A 19,354-nucleotide genomic window follows, 5' to 3' on the forward strand; every position below is an offset into this window, starting at 1 on the left:
GAGGGGTCTATATGATAGAAAATACCCAAAAGTGACATCATTCTAAAAACTGCACCCCTCAAGGTACTCAAAACCACATTTCAAGAAGTTTATTAACCCTTCAGGTGCTTCACAGGAATATTTGCAATGTTTAAAAAATTGAACATTTAACTTTTTTCACAAAAAATTTATATCAGATCCAATTTTTTTATTTTACCAAAGGTAACAGGAGAAATTGGACTCCAAAAGTTGTTGTGCAATTTGTCCTGAGTACGCTAATACCCCATATGTGCAGACAAATCACTGTTTGGGCGCATGGCAGAGCTCGGAACGGAAGGAGCGCTGTTATGATTGAGTCACCGTAGGAGGCAAAAACAGAAATGCTAGCTAAGTCCAGAAAACCAGAGAAGTTGGCAGCTATTGGATTGCAGACCCCTGAACCTATCAACACAACTAGCAGTAGCCGTGGGGGGTTCCTACGATGCCCTAGACCCCTCGATCACAGCTGGAGAAATAGCTAGGCCTAAAGGAAGAAAGGGGAAAACTAAACTGCCCCAGAGCAGACCCCAAAGCAAAAGGCAGCCCCCAACATATAATGACGGTGAAGCAAGATGAAAACACTAACACAGGCAGAAAGACAGACTGAGCAAAGACGGGGCCCAATCTAGCTAGATAGAAAAAGGACAGGAAGGCTGCTGTCTGCAATCCGTGAAAAACCCTATGAAAATAAGAGCCAACAGACTGACAGTGAAAAAGGCCCTGAAGACGCTAGTCTTCAAAAAAGCTATGTCAGTACTCAGGAATATTCTGAAGACAGAGCTACAAGCAAAAGGAGATTCAGCTCACCCCAGCAGGGAATGGCAGAATCCAGAAAAGCAAGGAAAACAAAAACAAAACACTAATGCTAACAGGCAAAGCAGAAAAACTTAGCTTAGAGGAGCAGGAATCAGACTGGTGTCCTAGAAGTCCAAAGAGAAATCACCCGCAGGGCAGAAGGGCATCGGCAGCCTTATATCCAGTCCGTGACTCCACTCAGCCAGTCATCCTCATCAGGTTCAGGTGCCTGATAATCAGGCTCATTACCTTCCTTCACCAGAATAGGGAGTTCACCAGACCTCAGTGACGAAGGGAAAAATGAACTCACAACAGAGCGCCATTTGGCTTTTCAATGCAAAATTGGCTGGAATTGAGATCGGACGCCATGTCGCGTTTGGAGAGCCCCTGATGTGCCTAAACACTGGAAATCCCACACAAGTGACACCATTTTTGAAAGTAGACCCCCTAAGGAACTTATCTAGATGTGTGGTGGGCACTTTGAACCCCCAAGTGCTTCACAGAAGTTTATAACGTAGAGCCGTAAAAATAAAAAAATCATATTTTTTCCCCAAAAATGATCTTTTCATCCCCAATTTTTTATTTTCCCAAGGTTAAAAGGTGAAATTGGACCCCAAAAGTTGTGCAATTTGTCCTGAGTATGCTGAAACCCCATATGTGGGGGTAAACCACTGTTTGGGCGCATGGCAGACACTTTTTAATGCAAAAAATAGTTTTCGCATCACCATATTTTGAGAGCTATAATTTTTCCATATTTTGGCCCACAGAGTCATGAGAGGTCTTGTTTTTTGTGGAATGAGTTGACGTTTTTATTGGTGCCATTTTTTTTATCACTTTTTATTCCGATTTTTGTGAGGCAGAATGAACAATAACCAGCAAATCAAGAATTTCTTTTGGGGGGGTTTATACCATTCCGCATGTGGTAAAATTGATAAGGTAGTTTAATTCTTCAGGTCAATATGATTACAACGATACCTCATTTATATTTTTTTATGTTTTGGCGCTTTTATACAATAAAAACTATTTGAAATAAAAAATAATTATTCTTGCATCGCTTTATTCTGACAGCTATAACTTTTTTATTTATTTGCTGATGACTCCGTATGGGGATATGTTTTTTGCGGGACAAGATGATGTTTTCAGCGGTACCACGTTTATTTATATCCGTCTTTTTGATCTCGTGTTATTCCACTTTTTATTAGGCAGTATGATAATAAAGCATTGTATTTTGCCTTGTTTTTTATGGTGTTCACTAAAGGGGTTAACTAATGGGACAGTTTTATAGGTCGGGTCGTTACAGACGTGGCAATACTAAATATGTGTACTTTTATTGTTTAGATTTTTTAAATTAAAATATTTATTGATAGAATAGATATTGATTTTTGTATTATTATTTTTTAAAATATTTTCACTGTTATTTAATTTTTTTTATTTAGTTCTAACTTTTACACTTTGTCCCACTATGGGACAATCATTTTGTTCAGGCTGATCGCTTCTATTGCATGCAGATGAAGCATTATCTGCATGCTACAGAAGCTGTCAGCACGCACTGCACTTTCTGCACACTGACCTGAGAGAATTCCTGACATGAACTGCGCATGACAGGAAGTTTCACAGCTCTGGTAACCCGGATGTCATCACGACATTGGGTTACCATGGGAGTGATCGGGACCCTGCGTCATGCGGCTGGGTCTCTGATCCAAAGGCAGTGGGGCTGTCAGCCCTCTGCCGGCACCAGAACGCTGTGATCATGTTTGATCGCAGTGTTCTGGGGGTTAAAGTGCCGGGAGTGGTCTATGACCGCTCCTGGCACTTAGTGCCAGGTGTCAGCTGTGAGAATCAGCTGACAGCCAGCCACAATCGGTCACGCTCTCAGCTTATCGCCCATGACGTACTATTCCGTCCATGGGAGTTAAGTCCCAGGGCACATAGACGGGATAGCACGTCCACTGGCAGAAAGTGGTTAAATACATTTAACACATAAACTCGATTTCATACAGTAGGTAATTTTTTGTTGATACAGTCCCTTTAAGGGACACTGTATTTAACTTATTTCACTTAAATTGCTGATTCCTACATCTCCAGCAGACTTATTCCTCATATAGCATGTGTTGCTATATATGAGCCATTTTAGAACTTGAGATTTTTTTTTCCTGTGAGACGCAATCACTCTTTCCACAATATCACATTCTGATGGTGATATATAAAAATAAGATTATCCTGCAATGTGAGATATTGCTAATGATAAGGATCTATATATAATTACATGATTCATCAGCACATGATTATCTTGTCCAACTGCACAAAAAAAGCACCTCAATGCTTTGGAGGGAGAATAGAATATATAAGAAATAATTAGACAAAGGGGAAACAATATTATTTTATTATCAGTGATGTGTCTATGGGCTTCATTTATATTCTGATGGCCTTGAAAATTTGTGAAAATAAAACAAAATATATGAAATAAAGGTTTTACTCCAAAGCATGAAGGAAAAGAAGTATAATTGTTCAAAGAGAAAATAAGAATTTTGACAAAATCTGCTGGAAATCTTTGCATTGTGCACTATATTCATCTTTTCCTCAAAGTTACTATCTTTTAAGGATTCAATGTCAAATTTAGGTTTTGCATTAAATCTTGCCTACCTATCTGTTCCAAAGCTCTACATGCTCACAGTTAATTTAAGAATCCTATTTGGACAATTCGTACTTACAATAGAGAAACAATTCTATTTCTACTTGATTTTCTTGAAGGTGAAGAGGGCCTTTAACTGGAGTTTTTTACTTAGCCACTATTGGATCTTCCATAGAGTTTAAACATATGGGTGTCACAATTCCTCCTCTCTTAATGAGTGATTGTTTTGCTGTCCTATGGAAGCTGGGTCATACTGAGTTGTTACTGTTTTGATTGATAGCTTGGTTATCCAGTCATGTGATGGGCATGCTGAGCTAAAGGTGCTTTGATTGGCAGCTCGACTGTCCAATCTAGGACTAGCAAGTGCGGAACTTTCTCCAGGCGTTCTCTGTTCTGGAGATAGCTCAATTACATAGCTTGGGCAATTTGCCTCTGACCCCTGACAGATGTAGTTTGTGCTTCCTGGTGAGTGAACCTATCCCTGTGGCCATCCCATTTACTATTCAGAGACTGCATGGTCTGAACCTGTCCCTTTGGCCGTTCCGTCTGTTATCCGGAGACTTCACTCATCCTTGTGGCCATCCTGTCGGCACAATGTGAACCTGTCCCAAGTAGTTGTCCTATTGGCACAGTCAGAAACTGTCCCAAGTGGCTATCCAGTCTACACAGTCTGAACTAGTTCCAGTGAATGTCCTGCCCTGTTCTGGAGTCTGGATTAATGGCTTAGACCCTTGGGGTCATCTGCTAATTCTAGATGATGCCCTGGAGTGGTACCTGAAAGCTACCTGCCACACCAGCGTGACCTCACCACTAGAGGCTACAGTGAACACCAAGATTACTGCTTAGTCACGCCTCTCTAGGGTAGGTCCAATCCATGGTACAGTGGGCCCACGAACATGTGCACCACCTGCGAGTGTAACAATTTCTATGTAAAAAAATGGAGCTTGTGTCAGAAAAGAATCTTTGGTGCTTTTAAATATAGATCAAGTTAATCAGTTCTGACTATGTAGTGTACAAGTTTTCTATATACAGTACAAATTCATGCACAAATTGTTGATATTCTGTTAGGGTAAGAAAACCCTACAACTGTCACTGAAAAAACTTGAAACTGACAAAAGTAATTTTGAATTCAAATGTACTGAATATTAAATAATGAAAATCTAACATTGCTGTTGAATTATGGTTCAATAGAAAAATAAAAAGAACAAATTAGTGAAATGACCTGAACAGAAATGATGGTGGCCTTTGCATAATATTTTGTTGCACAACTTTTTGAGGCAATTACTGTAAATAAAAAAATTCTGTAACTCCAAATGAGTTCACAGGTATTTTGGTCCAGTCTTCATTAGAAAATTACTCCAGCTGTCTCAGGTTTGAAGGGTACCTTCTCAGGAATGTAGGTTTAGGCTTCCACAGATATTCAATACAATTTAGGTCACAGCTTATATAAGCCACTTCAGAATAGTTCAATGCTTTGCTCTTATCCATTATTTTATTATCTTGTTGGAGATCCCATGAGCTTTGACTCAGACAAAGCTTCTAAAGGGCATGTCACACTAAGAGATATCGCTAGCAATATCGCTATAACTAGTGACGCTATAGCGATATTGCTAGTGATATCGCTATGTCTGATACTTACCTACGACCGGCTCCCACGCTGCTTATCGCTGATCGCGCAAGAACAGGCTGGACTGTTTCTCGTTGTCTGCTTGCTGCGGCGCTTCCTGCTGTGACGACGAGCGATGCGTGGAGCCAGGTGGGAGGACGCAGGATCGCCTGGTGTGACAGGTAAGTAGCGACCCCCGTCCCCAGCGATGTCGCTGGTGAGATCTGCCTGTGTGGCAGCTCACTAGCGACCACTTAGCGATGTACCAGCGATCCTGACAGCGTCATATCGCTGGTCGGGATCGCTGGTACATCGCTAAGTGTGACAGTACCTTAACACTGGGAAGCACATTTCACTCCAGAATGCTTTGATAGTCATAATATTTAATTGCCCCTGCATAGATTCAAGACATCCTTTGTCAGATGCATCAAAGCATCCCCAGAGCATAACTAAGCCACCACCTTGCTTCATTTTAGGTACAATGCTCTTTTTTATGTATGCTTCATGTTTCGTCTTTGAACATAAAGTTGATGACTTGCCAAAAAATACCAGTTTTGTCTTACCTGTCAAAAGGACATTCTTCCAGAAGCTTTTTGACTTGTCAATATTCATTTTGGCAAATGCCAGTCTTGCTTTTCTATGATTAACTTTCAACAGTGAATTCCTACTCTGTCATCTTCTGTGAAGTATGCTTTTGCCAAGAAAGTTCGCAGCGGATGGTATGATCTGACAACAATGTACCTTGACTCTGAAGTTCACCTCTAATCTATTCAGAAGTTGTTCCGGGCTCTTTGGTTACCATCATATTATTCGTCTCTTCTGTTTGTCATCAATTTTCAACTTGTGGCCATATCCCAGAGAGATTGACTGCAATTCCATAATCTTTAAACTGCTAAATAATATGTGAAACTCTAATAGCTGGAACATCAAGTGGTTTGCCATTACCGTTGACATGTTTGTCTATAATTTTATTTCTAACATCCTGAGACAACTCTCTCTTTAGCTTTCTTTGGTCCATATTTAGTGTGCTACACACCATGATGCCAAACAGCACCATGACTACTATTCACCCTGTAAATAGGCAGACTGATTGTTAGCTTGAAGACACCTGTGATGTTAATTACAGCATGCGCTTTAGTTTAACATGTCCCCATGGTCAAATTCTTTTCAATCTCTTTTCATTCATTTGTGTTTTTTTTATATTTTTATTCTGTAGAACCACAATTCAAAAGCAATGTCTGTGTTTTTTTTTACTTTAACATAAGGTTTCAGCAATTTTGTCCATGTGTGGCATATCCACAGTATGCTTAGTCCACTAGGTGCAATAAAGTTTATTTTTTTCATTCAATAAAAATAGAAATGATAAAATCACAAGACTGCAAAACTCACTGCTTCAGTTGGTATTGCATTTAACTACTCAGGCCAATGACTGGCTGCATTGGTTACACTCTGGAAGTTGGAAATAAAGCCTGTCAAAGATCACTGGAGTGTCTACGTTTTAACAGGGAGGGATTTAGAAAATAAGTTTTGTCTTGTTTTATTTTTTTTCCCTGATTCAAGCATTTTGAAAAAAAAAACTCCAAGACAACCCCTTTAAAGTGAGTGTTGTCTTAGTTTTTAGCATTAAATATCTTCTCCACATTCCCATAGGTTTGTACTGTGGAAAGTCAGGGAACATAGAGGTTAACCTGGATCAACCTTTATCGCTATGGACATTCATTAGGCAAAAAAGGAAAAAGAAAAGCAAAGGCCTGACTTTCTAGTGGGTGACAGAGGCAAATCCGCAAAACTCGTTTCACATCTGTCTGTATAACTTTGCAATATTCTTATTCTTTCACAAGTGTCTTGAACCACAAAATTTTCAAACTAAAACTGAACATGTTTTTTCGCTAAATATAACTTTAATTATCTTGTTCCATCTAGTCATGCTGATAATCAGGAAATTTTTTCCAGCTACGTACTTGTCCAAACAATCACCTGACAAATCAGCAAAATGCTCATTTGTTGCGTGCAATGATTTTTATGCTTGATTTAAAAACATCCTTATCGGCAGACAAGTCCTGCAGAGAACAATTATATTCTATAAGCACAGAAAGATTGTATTAATTAGACATGTGCCACACACACACACCAGTCACATGCTAGACACAGGACACATACACACCAGTCACACACTAGATACATGACACACACACACCAGTCACACGCTAGACACATGACACATACACACCAGTCACAAGATATACACAGGATACATACACACTAGTCAAATGCTAGACACTTGACGCATACACACCAGTCACACCCTAGACACATTCCCTATAAACGCATTAGATACATGCCACATACACACACTAGACACATGATATATACAGTACATACCAGTCACACACTAGACACAAGATAGATAAACACTAGTCACAAGATAGACACAGGATACATACACACTAGTCACGCTAGACATATGACACATACACACCTGTCACACCTAGACACATGACACATACACACGTTAGACAAATGATACACACAAACCAGTCACATGCTAGACACATGACACACACACACCAGTCACACGCTAGACACAGGACACATACACATACTAGACACAGGATACACACACACCAGTCACAAGCTAGACACATGACACAGACACCAATCACACGCTAGACACATGAAACACACACCACTCACACCATAAACACAAGAAACATACACACACTAGACACAGGATACAAACACCAGTCACATGTTAGACACAGGATGCACACACAAGTCACACACTAGACACAGGACACATACACACCAGTCACATGCTAGACACAGGCTAGCATGCTAGTCACATGATACACACCAGTAACTGACTAGACACAGGATACAAACACACCAGTCACATGCTAGACAAAGGATACATACACACAAGTCACACGCTATAAACAGGACACATGCACACCATTCACATGCTAGACATATGACACATGCACACCATTCACATGCTAGACATATGACATATACACACGGTAGACTCAAGATACACACACACCAGTCACATGCTAGATACAGGATACACACACACCTGTCACACACTAGACACAAGATACATAAACACTAGTCACACTCTAGACACAGGACACATACACACTAGTCACACGCTAGACATACAGTATGACACATACACACCAGTCACACCTAGACACATAACACATACACACGCTAGACACATGTTACACACACACCAGTCACACGCTAGTCACATGACACATACACACCAGTCACACACTGGGCACAGGATACATGGACACTAGTCACATGCTAGACATATGACATATACACACGGTAGACACAAGATGCACACACACCAGTCACATGCTAGACACATGATACACACACACCAGTCACACGCTAGACACAGGACACATACACACCAGTAAAATGCTAGACACTGGGCATACACACATACCAGTCACATGTTAGACACAGGACACATACACACCTGTCACACGCTAATATTAATAATAAATTTTACTTCTATAGCGCCGACATATTCCGCAGAACTTTACATTTCAGAGGGGACTTGTACAGACAATAAACATTACAGCATAACAATAATCACATAGATCATAACAGATACCAAGAGGAATGAGGGCCCTGCTCGCAAGCTTACAATCTATGAGGAAAAAAGGTAGACACGAAAGGTGGGTGGTAACAATTGCCCTGATTGTTTGGACCAGCTAAAATGTTAAGTGTGTAACAGTACAGACACAGAGGGCTAATAGATGCATAAAGCATGTGGGAACATGATGCAGGGAACCTGGTAATGGTAAAATTTTTGACTGTGCCACACAGGGATAGTTAGGTTAATGTGTTGAGGCGATAGGCCAGTCTAAATAAATGCGTTTTCAGGGCACACTTAAAATTGTAGGGATTGGTGACTAATCGTATTGACCTGAGAAGTGCATTCCAAAGAATTGGCGCAGCATGTGTATAGTCTTGGAGACGGGAGTGGGAGGTTCTGATTATTGAGGATTATAACATCAGGTCATCAGCAGAACAGAGGGCATGGGTAGGGTGGTAGACTGAAATGAGGGAGGAGATGTAGGGTGGTGCTGATCCATGGAGAGCTTTGTGGGTGAGGGTAATAAGTTTGTACTGGATTCTGGAGTGGATGGGCAGCCAGTGTAATGACTGGCACAAGGTAGAGGCATCGGTGTAATGATTGGCAATGAATATGACCCTGGCTGCAGCATTCAAGACAGATTGGAGGGGGGAGAGTTTGGTAAGAGGAAGACCGATTAGGAGAGAGTTACAATAGTCCAGACGAGAATGAATAAGAGAAACAGTAAGAGTTTTTGCGGAATCAAAAGTAAGAAAAGGTCGAATTGTAGCAATGTTTTTGAGGTGCAGATAACAAGAGCGAGCCAGTGATCGAATGTGGGGGGGCGAATGAAAGTCGGAGTCAAGCATGACCCCAAGACAGTGGGCATGTTGCTGCGGAGTAATCGTGGAATCACACACAGAAATGGCAATGTCGGGTACAGGTACATTAGTAGAGGGAGGAAACACAAGGAGTTCAGTCTTTGACAGGTTCAGTTTCAGATATAATGAGGACATGATGTTAGACACAGTGTTTAGACAATTACTGGTGTTTTCTAACAAGGCAGGCATGATATCAGGAGAAGAAGTGTATAATTGAGTATCAGCAGCATAGAGATGGTACTGGAAAACAAATCTACTGATTGTTTGACCAATAGGGGCAGTATACAAAGAGAAGAGAAGGGGGCCTAGGACTGATCCTTGAGGAACCCCAACAGTAAGGGGAAGATGAGAGGAGTAGGAACCAGCAAAAGATACAGTAAATGAGCGGTCAGAGAAATAGGAGGAAAACCAGGAGAGAACGGTGTCCTTGATGCCAATCGAGTGGAGCATAGTGAGGAGGAGCTGATGATACACAGTGTTGAATGCTGCAGAGAGATCCAAGAGAATTAGCATGGAGTAGTGACCATTAGATTTAGCTGCTAGTAGATCATTAGAGACTTTAGTGAGGGCAGTTTCAGTAGAGTGTAAAGAGCAGAAACCGGATTGGATAGGGTCAAGAGTTATCAGAGAGATAGCAGATCAGACGGGAGTGGACCAGGTGTTCCAGGAGTTTAGAGATGAAGGGAAGATTAGAGACAGGTCTATAGTTAGTAGCACAGTTTTGGTGGAGGGATAGTTTTTAAGTAGTGGATGTATGATGGCATGCTTAAATGAGGAGGGAAAGATACCAGAAGAGAGAGAGAGGTTAGGAAAGGGACTGGAGGAGATGTGACAAAAATGGGTCACTGGTGCAAGTGGTTGGGTGAGAAGATGCAAGGAGCCTGCTTCCTTCTTCTTCTGTGACTGGTTCAACAGTAAGGGGAAGATGAGAGGAGTAGGAACCAGCAAAAGATACAGTAAATGAGCGGTCAGAGAAATAGGAGGAAAACCAGGAGAGAATGGTGTCCTTGATGCCAATCGAGCAGAGCATAGTGAGGAGGAGCTGATGATACACAGTGTCGAATGCTGCAGAGAGATCCAAGAGAATTAGCATGGAGTAGTTACCATTAGATTTAGCTGCTAGTAGATCATTAGAGACTTTAGTGAGGGCAGGTTCAGTAGAGTGTAAAGAGCGGAAACCGGATTGGATAGGGTCGAGAGTTATCAGAGAGATAGCAGATCAGACGGGAGAGGACCAGGTGTTCCAGGAGTTTAGAGATGAAGGGAAGATTAGAGACAGGTCTATAGTTAGTAGCACAGTTTTGGTGGAGGGATAGTTTTTTAAGTAGTGGATGTATGATGGCATGCTTAAATGAGGAGGGAAAGATACCAAAAGAGAGAGAGAGGTTAGGAAAGGGACTGGAGGAGATGTGACGAAAATGGGTCACTGGTGCAAGTGGTTGGGCGAGAAGATGCAAGGAGCCTGCTTCCTTCTTCTTCTGTGACTGGTTCAAAATCAGAGAGTGAGCTAGATGTAGTGGGGGAGGGAGGACAGTGCATGGTATGAGGTGATTGGGAGATAATTTCATGTCAGATATGGTCAATTTTTTCTTTGAAGTAATTGGCTGATCGTCAGCTCGAAGCTCCATGGTTGGGGCCTGCATTCTTGGGGGTTGAGCAGGGAGTGAACAATGTCAAAGAGATGTTTAGGTTTATTGGATAGTGAGGGTGTTGAAATAGGCTTGTTTGGAGAGGTGAAGGGCAGTGTTGTAGGTTCTAAGCATAAACTTATAATGGATGAAATCTTCATGCAGATTGAATTTTCTCCATAGACGTTCGGCGCACCTGGAGCACCGCTGTCTATAAGTATGGACAGTATGGGTGACCTGAGCAGCCTGGCAGTTCTTGATAGAGAATGAAAGAAGGTTGTGGTCAGAGAGCGGGAGAGTGGAGTTTGCGAAATCCTCCACTGCACAAAGCCGAGAGAAGACCAAGTCGAGGGAGTTTCCGTCTTCATGCTTTGGAGAATTAGTAAGCTGTGAAAGGCCAAACGAGGAGGTTAGAGATATAAGGTGAGTAGCAGATGGGGAGAGGGGAAGAGCAATGGGGATGTTAAAATCGCCCATGATGAGGGTAGGGATGTTACAGGAGAGAAAATGTGGAAGCCAAGAGGCAAAATGATCCAGGAACTGATGGGAGGGGCCGGGAGGATGATGCACCACCGCCACTTGCATGGAGAAGGGGATGTAGAGTCTGACGGCATGGACCTCAAAAGAAGGGAAGACAAGTGAGGGTAGTTGAGGGATAACCTGAAAGGTACATTTTGGTGATAGGAGCAGACCAACGCCTCCACCTGCTCTTTTGTCTGATCTTGGGGTATGAGAAAAGTGTAGTCCCCCATATGAAAGAGCAGCAGCAGTGGAAGTATCTGACTGCTGGATCCAGGTGTGAGTAAGAGCTGGAAGGTTAAGAGAATTTGAAAGGAAGAAGTCATGGATGAAGGAGAGTTTATTACACACGGAGCCAGAATTCCAAAGGGCACAATTAAGAGAGACAGAAGGCATGCAGGGAATATTTATAAGATTAGAGGGGTTTCTGAGTGTAGTAGTTGGGGGGGGTTGACTTTCTATAACATGGGGGACCAGGGTTTGGAGCAATGTCCCCTGCGACTAGGAGAAAGAAGATAGAAAGAGTGAGCAGATGGTTAAGTGATTTGTGAGAGTGTCTCTTATGTTGAATGGTGGGACTGAATGGATATGTGCTGTGTAGCAATGTGAAAAGAGCATGAGTAGGACGCTAGACACAGGACACATAAACATGCTAGACGCAGGATACACACACACCAGTGACATGCTAGACACATGACACAGACACCAATCACGTGCTAGACACATGAAACACACACCACTCACACCCTAAATACAAGAGACATACACACGCTAGACACAGGATACACACACAACAGTCACATGCCAGACACAGGATGCTTACACACCAGTCACACACTAGACACAGGATACATACACACCAGTCACTGACTAGACACAGGATACATACACACCAGTCACATGCTAGACACAGGATACATACACCCAAGTCACATGCTATACACAGGATACATGCACACCAATCACGCGCTAGACACATGACACATGCACACCAGTCACATGCTAGACATATGACATATACACACGGTAGACACAAGATGCACACACACCAGTCACATGCTAGACACATGATACATACCAGTCACACGCTAGACACAGGATACACACTCACCAGTCACACTCTAGACACAGGACACATACACACCAGTCACACACTAGACAATGTGCATACACGCATACCAGTCACAGACACAGGACACACCAGCCACACGCTAGACACAGGACACATACACACCAGTCACATGCTAGACACATGACACATACACACCAGTCACACTCTAAACACAAGACACATACACACGCTAGACACAGGATACACACACACCAGTCACATGCCAGACACAGGATGTATACACACTAGTCACACGCTAGACACAGGATACATACTCACCAGTCACATTCTAGACACAGTATAAATACACACCAGTCACATGCTAGACACAGGGCACACACACACCAGTCACACGCTGGACACAGGATACATACACACTAGTCACAAGATAGACAAAGGATACATGCACACCAGTCACACCTAACCACACGATACATACACACGCTCGACATAGGATACACACACCTGTCACATGCTAGGCACATGACACATAGGCACCAGTCACGTGCTAGACACATGAAACACACCACTAACACCCTAAATACAAGACACATACACACGCTAGACACAGGATACACACACACCAGTCACACGCTAGACACATGACACATGCTCACTAGTCACATGCAAGACATATGACATGTACACACGATAGACACAGGATACACACATACCAGTCACACGCTAGACACAGGACACACACCAGTCACACGCTAGACACAGGACACATACACACCTGTCACACGCTAGACACTGGAAACACCAGTCACACTCTAGACACATGACACACACACCAGTCACATGCTAGACACAAGACATGACACAACACACACCAGTCACACACTAGACACAGGATACACACACACCAGTCACACCAGTCACACATTAGACACATGACATACACAAGCAGTCACAGGATTAGAGATGGGCGGACCCCTGGATTTTCAGGTCCGGCCAAACAGTTAAAGAAAAGTTCAGGTTCGGGTATCAGAACAGTACCCAGACTCCATTCACTTGAATGGGGGCCCCGAACATCCAGTGTTTGCCACACTGTCATGTGCATGACAGCATGCACCTGCTGCAGCTAATAACAGCGAGAGCAGGCGTGGCTGATGTGAGTATTCATCAGCCTGTGCTCTAAATAAATAGTTAAAAAAAAACTGTGTGCGTTTCCCTGTATTTTTGATAACCAGCCAGGGAAAACTGACAGCTGGGGGCTGCAATTCTCAGCTGTCAGCGTCAGCAAGGCTGGTTATCAAGAATAGAGGGATTCTAACACTGTTGTTTTTAATTATGTAAATAAATAATTTTAAAAATCAACGTTGGATTCCCCCCATTTTTAACAATTAGCCTTGCTAAAGCAGACAACTGGGAGCTGGTATCCTCAGGCTAGTAAGGAGTCATTGATATTGCCCTCCCTTAGCCTAAAAACAACAGCCCACAGCCACCCAGAAAAGGTGCATCTATTAGATGCACCAATTCGGGTGCTTTGACCAGCTCTTCCCACTTACTTTGTAGCGGTAGCATGTAGCGTACATATTTGTGGGGTTGATGTTGTCATAGCTGTTTTTGCTCTGACCAAGCGTCAGCTGTCCAGATCACCAGTGAGTCCGAATTGTGAGGTTTCTCGCCCTTCTGTTCACAAGCGCTTGGAGACAAAGTGACACACACACTGGTCGTGGCTAAATCACTTTATCTGACGTAATGAAATATAAGACATGTTTTTATACCATTTACAACAATATGTGACTCTATGGAGCTCATTTGGCTCCCACCATCACCTCAGGGTCGTACGTACCTTGTTTACAATATACCCAGAACACGTTGTTGAGAACAAATATGATAACAAGTATAGTTTCCTTGAAGACAGAGACTACTAGTCTACATAAGAATAATTCTAGCAATAATAAGGCAAAAGGCAATTGAAGTCTTAAAGGCATTTAAAGGGATATAAAAGCAAACCATTAACTCTTCTATATCAATTTCCCCCTTTTGTAAATGGTATAACCTTTGCCACAGGGTCAGCTGATGTCCACAAAGGAGCTACTGTCTCATGGGTCTAGTAACCATAAGGGGGCTTCCTACCTGCTTCGCCCATCCACCCTCAGTGTGGACACTCACTTTCCCCATCAGCAATGGCCACCTGGGGTCTATGATACACTACAGAAGGTTCAGCCTTAGATTCTTTTTTTCACACATACATTATTCAGTTGCTTAAGTAATTCATATATTAGCGCTTTTACGGCTACATAAAATAATAAGCAAAACAACAAAATTTGCATACAAGTCTATATAATGCCAAAAAAAATCCATCCTGCAAGGCCATTAACCCAATTTGCTGGATTTAGGAAAGAGAATGTGTTACCTCACCAGGAGTCTCTGTGTGCACTGTGTTGCTTTAACCATTGGTCTCTAAGTTCACCCATTTTGTCCATACTGGCCCTGATCTGGAGATTGCCAGCAGGGCCGATCTAATTACAACAGGTGGGACCAATTATTATCTGACACATTCCTCCTTCTTTGCGATCAGGTAAGCTAGTACTATAGTATGTTGGTTAGTAACTACGATTAATTGTCTCTGTATTGTATTACTTTCATTAAGAACTTCAAGAATCTGGAAAATCTGATCATCCAGGTAGTCGGTAGCTTCCACTAATTTATCCCACATTTGGGTTATGAAGGGGTATATTAGCATACTACTGAATATTTTATTTGTTATCCCCATTTCTACTAGATGCGGCCTACCATTTGGCTTATTGTCTGCAGCCCTTCTATACGAGGTGTGAATTGGGACTGCTGCTGTGTCTATTTTACTATGAGGAACTATGAAAGTGGCTGGTGTCAGTTTAGCAAGAGTGCAGACCCCTCTTATGTCTGGGCTCACCCACCTGTAGGCACGATGTCCACAAAACCAAGAATACTCAGTCAGGGAGAACACAAACGTGACCAGGGGTCTGTATACATTAGTATAAACTCAAAAGTCCTGACTTACTGTAGGCTTATGGGCACACCAAGTATTATTCATTTGTTTTCCACTTACACCAGATGTACATTTACCCCTTTCTTTCCTTATTATTTTACCCGTAGATGATTTACAGCCTTCAACACCATCTTGGTACACCGTCTCATTAACATGTGTTTGATCGCGAGTGTATATGCGGAAGCAATTATTGTCCTCACCACAGGTATTTGCTCCAGTGTGTTGAAGACTGAACTACAGTCCATCATTGGGAATAGGGTCTGAGTGAGGGATTTCAGTCCTCCTCCTGGCGACCATATTTCCGACATCTGAGTCATATTCCCGCCACCACATTTGTACCTTTAGGCCGCGTTATATTAAACTGAAACCAGGGATTAGCGGCCCATTCGACTATAGCCAATGAGGCAGATATATCACGGGGCACACCTAGATTGAGTCCAAGTCTCATGGTGTATGCAGTGTGGGGTTAATACCTCCCATGGCTCCAGAGGTAAGGCTAAGTACGGCATAGTCCTCGCAGATACTGGGCTGTGTGTACAGATCCAACAGTCCTTCGGTTTCTGTCCTTCCATGTCCTTTATAAGAAGAGCATTATGCCGAATAAGTTTGTTGTCCCAATCAGCATTTAAGAGTTTGTCCTGTGTCTCTGTAGAGTGCAGTAATCCTGTCACTGCCAGCAAGGTGATGAGGAGAACAGTCATTCTGCTGTTGACCGGACCTTCTTGCAGTGACTGGCGTGGATCCAGGTGGGCTTTCCCTCAAGTTTTACTGAAGTGGATGTGGTCAGCTGGACTTGGAAGGGGCCGTCAAATCGTGGGTCCAGGCTCCTTCTCACGTGTCTGCATATAACCACCCAATCACCTGGATTCAGCTGATGCACATCTGCACTGGCATTAGGATCTGGAATGTATGAGAACACATGTTTATGCACCACATTAAGTCTTTCCTGCAAGGCCTGGACGTAGGCTGTCATAGCACCGTGTTGCATTTGTAGCACCTGTGGGAAGTACAGACCAGTCTTTGGTGCACTACCAACAGGACTTCAGAAGGAGACAAACCTGTGTTTCTATTTGGAGTTTGTCTGACTGTAAAGAGTGCAAGAGGCGAGCACTCTACCCAGCTCTTTCCTGTGTCTATCATGGCCTTTTGAATTTTCAGTTTAAGTGTCCCATTTAGTCTTTCCACTTTCCCACTACCTTGTGGCCTATATGGCGTATGAAATGTTTGCTGTACACCCGGGGCCTGCATGACTTCCCTCATTATTTCTCCCGTGAAGTGTGTACCCCTATCTGTTTCTGTGGCTTCTGGGACACCATACCTGCAGATCAGTTCTTTCAACAGTTTGTAGTCATTTTAGCATTTGCACATTTTACCGGATAGGCTTCCGGCCAACCAGAGAAGAGATCTACACATACTAGGATATTTGCATACACTCCTATCTTGGTAGCTGTATGTCGTCAATCTGCAGTCTCTGAAACGGGTAGAGAGGCCTAGATGTCGCTTTCTTAGGGACTTTTACTGTTTTACCTGGGTTGTGCTGTGAACAGATGAGGCATGATTGTACAAGTTTCGCGGCTGCGTAACTGAAACCAGGAGCGATCCAGAAGGCATTCACCATGGCACACATGTGACTTTTTGAGGTGTGAGTGGGGCCATGTGCTGCTTGCGCCATGATTGGGAACAGGGACTTTGGTGGGCACAATTTATCTTTATTCTCCCATACTCCATTTGAGTTCAGCTCAGCTCCCAGTCTCCCCCCGGTGTACCTTCTCTGTTTGGGCAGCCTTTTGCCGGAGGGATTTCAGGACATCTAGACCCAATGTGGCTGGAATACGCTGACTCCCCGCCACCGTCCACTGCTCTCTCCAGGCCGCCTTGTGCTATTTTAGCAGCCTCGTTCGCCCTTCTGTTGCCCTCTACCTCCACAGAGTCACCTTTGTGTGTGCTTTTACCTTGACAATGCCAACCTGGACTGGTAACATCAATGCCTCCATGTTAAATATTAATAATCCGTTAATTTCTTATAAGACTCAGTTCTGTAGAATGCTTTAGCTTACATGACATAGGCTATTTTTAAGCTTGGCTCATGGTAGAAAGACAGCTCCATATATGTAGAGACCACGTGCTTTAGGAGACGTATATAATTCATGGCTAACTGTAGAGGTCGCTCTTCTTCCCTCACCATCATGAGACACAGACGCAAGATGACATAACTCAACAGCTGGTATGTTACTTTAGTACGAAGAAGCCGAACTGAGAGACAGACGCCATTTGCCATGTGGGATCTCAGAGCATGATCTAATGGACAATATCTCTTTCACTTATTTTTATTCACCTGTTTTTCTGTAATAACCTTTCTTTGATGGAAGAATCCAAATAAACCACTATATTTTTATCTGGTAACTAGTCCTGAATATTTTACAGGATATGCATTATTTTACATTGGAGAGCCAGCCAGATCTGAATTTTTGTACTTTTTTGCGGATTTCCCTCAACTTGCCCAAACGGGGGATTGGACTTTGCTAACGTCAAATCATATGTGCAAGTTATCGGGAATTCCACTACTTACAAGAATCACATAGAACCTAGAAGTAAGAAGTACCAGATAGATTGAGAAGTACTACAAGTGCCAAAAGTACCAGACGTAAGCCAGACGTGTGAAGACAACAGGAACCCAGAGTTGTCCATCAAAGGAACAAGCTGAGACATTTCAAGGTAAGATAAAATGGATGTCATTAATTGTCTTGCTAAGCAGAGTAAATTGAAATTTAAGTCTGTAGACAATTCTAATTCAGAAGTTTTATGGTTAAGTTTATATGCCGAGTGTGAACTCGAGAATCAAAGGTTAGATTCTAAGTTTTTCAATAGAGAAAGAGAGAGATTAAAAAATATTCTACAGATGGTAGATATATTTCATAGATCTGTGTCAGAGAAATCCAAAAATGATTGTTGTGATGTTCTCGAGATTGGCTTTAAAGTTAGGGAGATTGACTGTAATCAAGTGTCTGTAGCAGCCATTGAAGGTGACCTTGCAGACGTGGAACAAGATGGAGAAGTAGGAGGAGACTTCAGAACTGACGTAGAGGACGTACAAGGGAAAGACGTACCACTAAAAATAGAAGACTCACAGGCCCAAATCCGAAGTAGCGTGAGGAAGAATTTGATAAAAATATGCCAAATAATTCCTGCTTATGACAACAAAATAGATGTTTGTAGAAACTCTGAGATTTATGAAAGTTGTACTGATAAATTTGATTTATCTAACGAGGAGAAGAATCAGTTGTTCAAAATGTGGATCCCTGTAAATTTTGCTAGGAGATTGTCTTTAAAGTTATCTGGTGAAACACATGAGAATTTAACTGATAAAGACAGATTAAAAATTCTCATTTTTTGTTCATCAAATGAAAATCATCCAGATATTGATATTCTTCAAAAATTAAGAATTGGTCGGAAGGAATGTATTTTTACGTTCATGTCCATATATGAACGTTTGTATAGAATGCTGAGTGAGAATGTCAAAACACCGTCCCTCATAAGGAGTTTTGTAAGCAAATTTTGGTTTCTAAATCCTGCATCTCGTGTTATTGCG

This window comes from Dendrobates tinctorius, unplaced genomic scaffold (assembly GCF_039654945.1).
Source record: "Dendrobates tinctorius isolate UK_male_01 unplaced genomic scaffold, ASM3965494v1 ptg000227l, whole genome shotgun sequence".
NCBI lineage: Eukaryota > Metazoa > Chordata > Amphibia > Anura > Dendrobatidae > Dendrobates > Dendrobates tinctorius.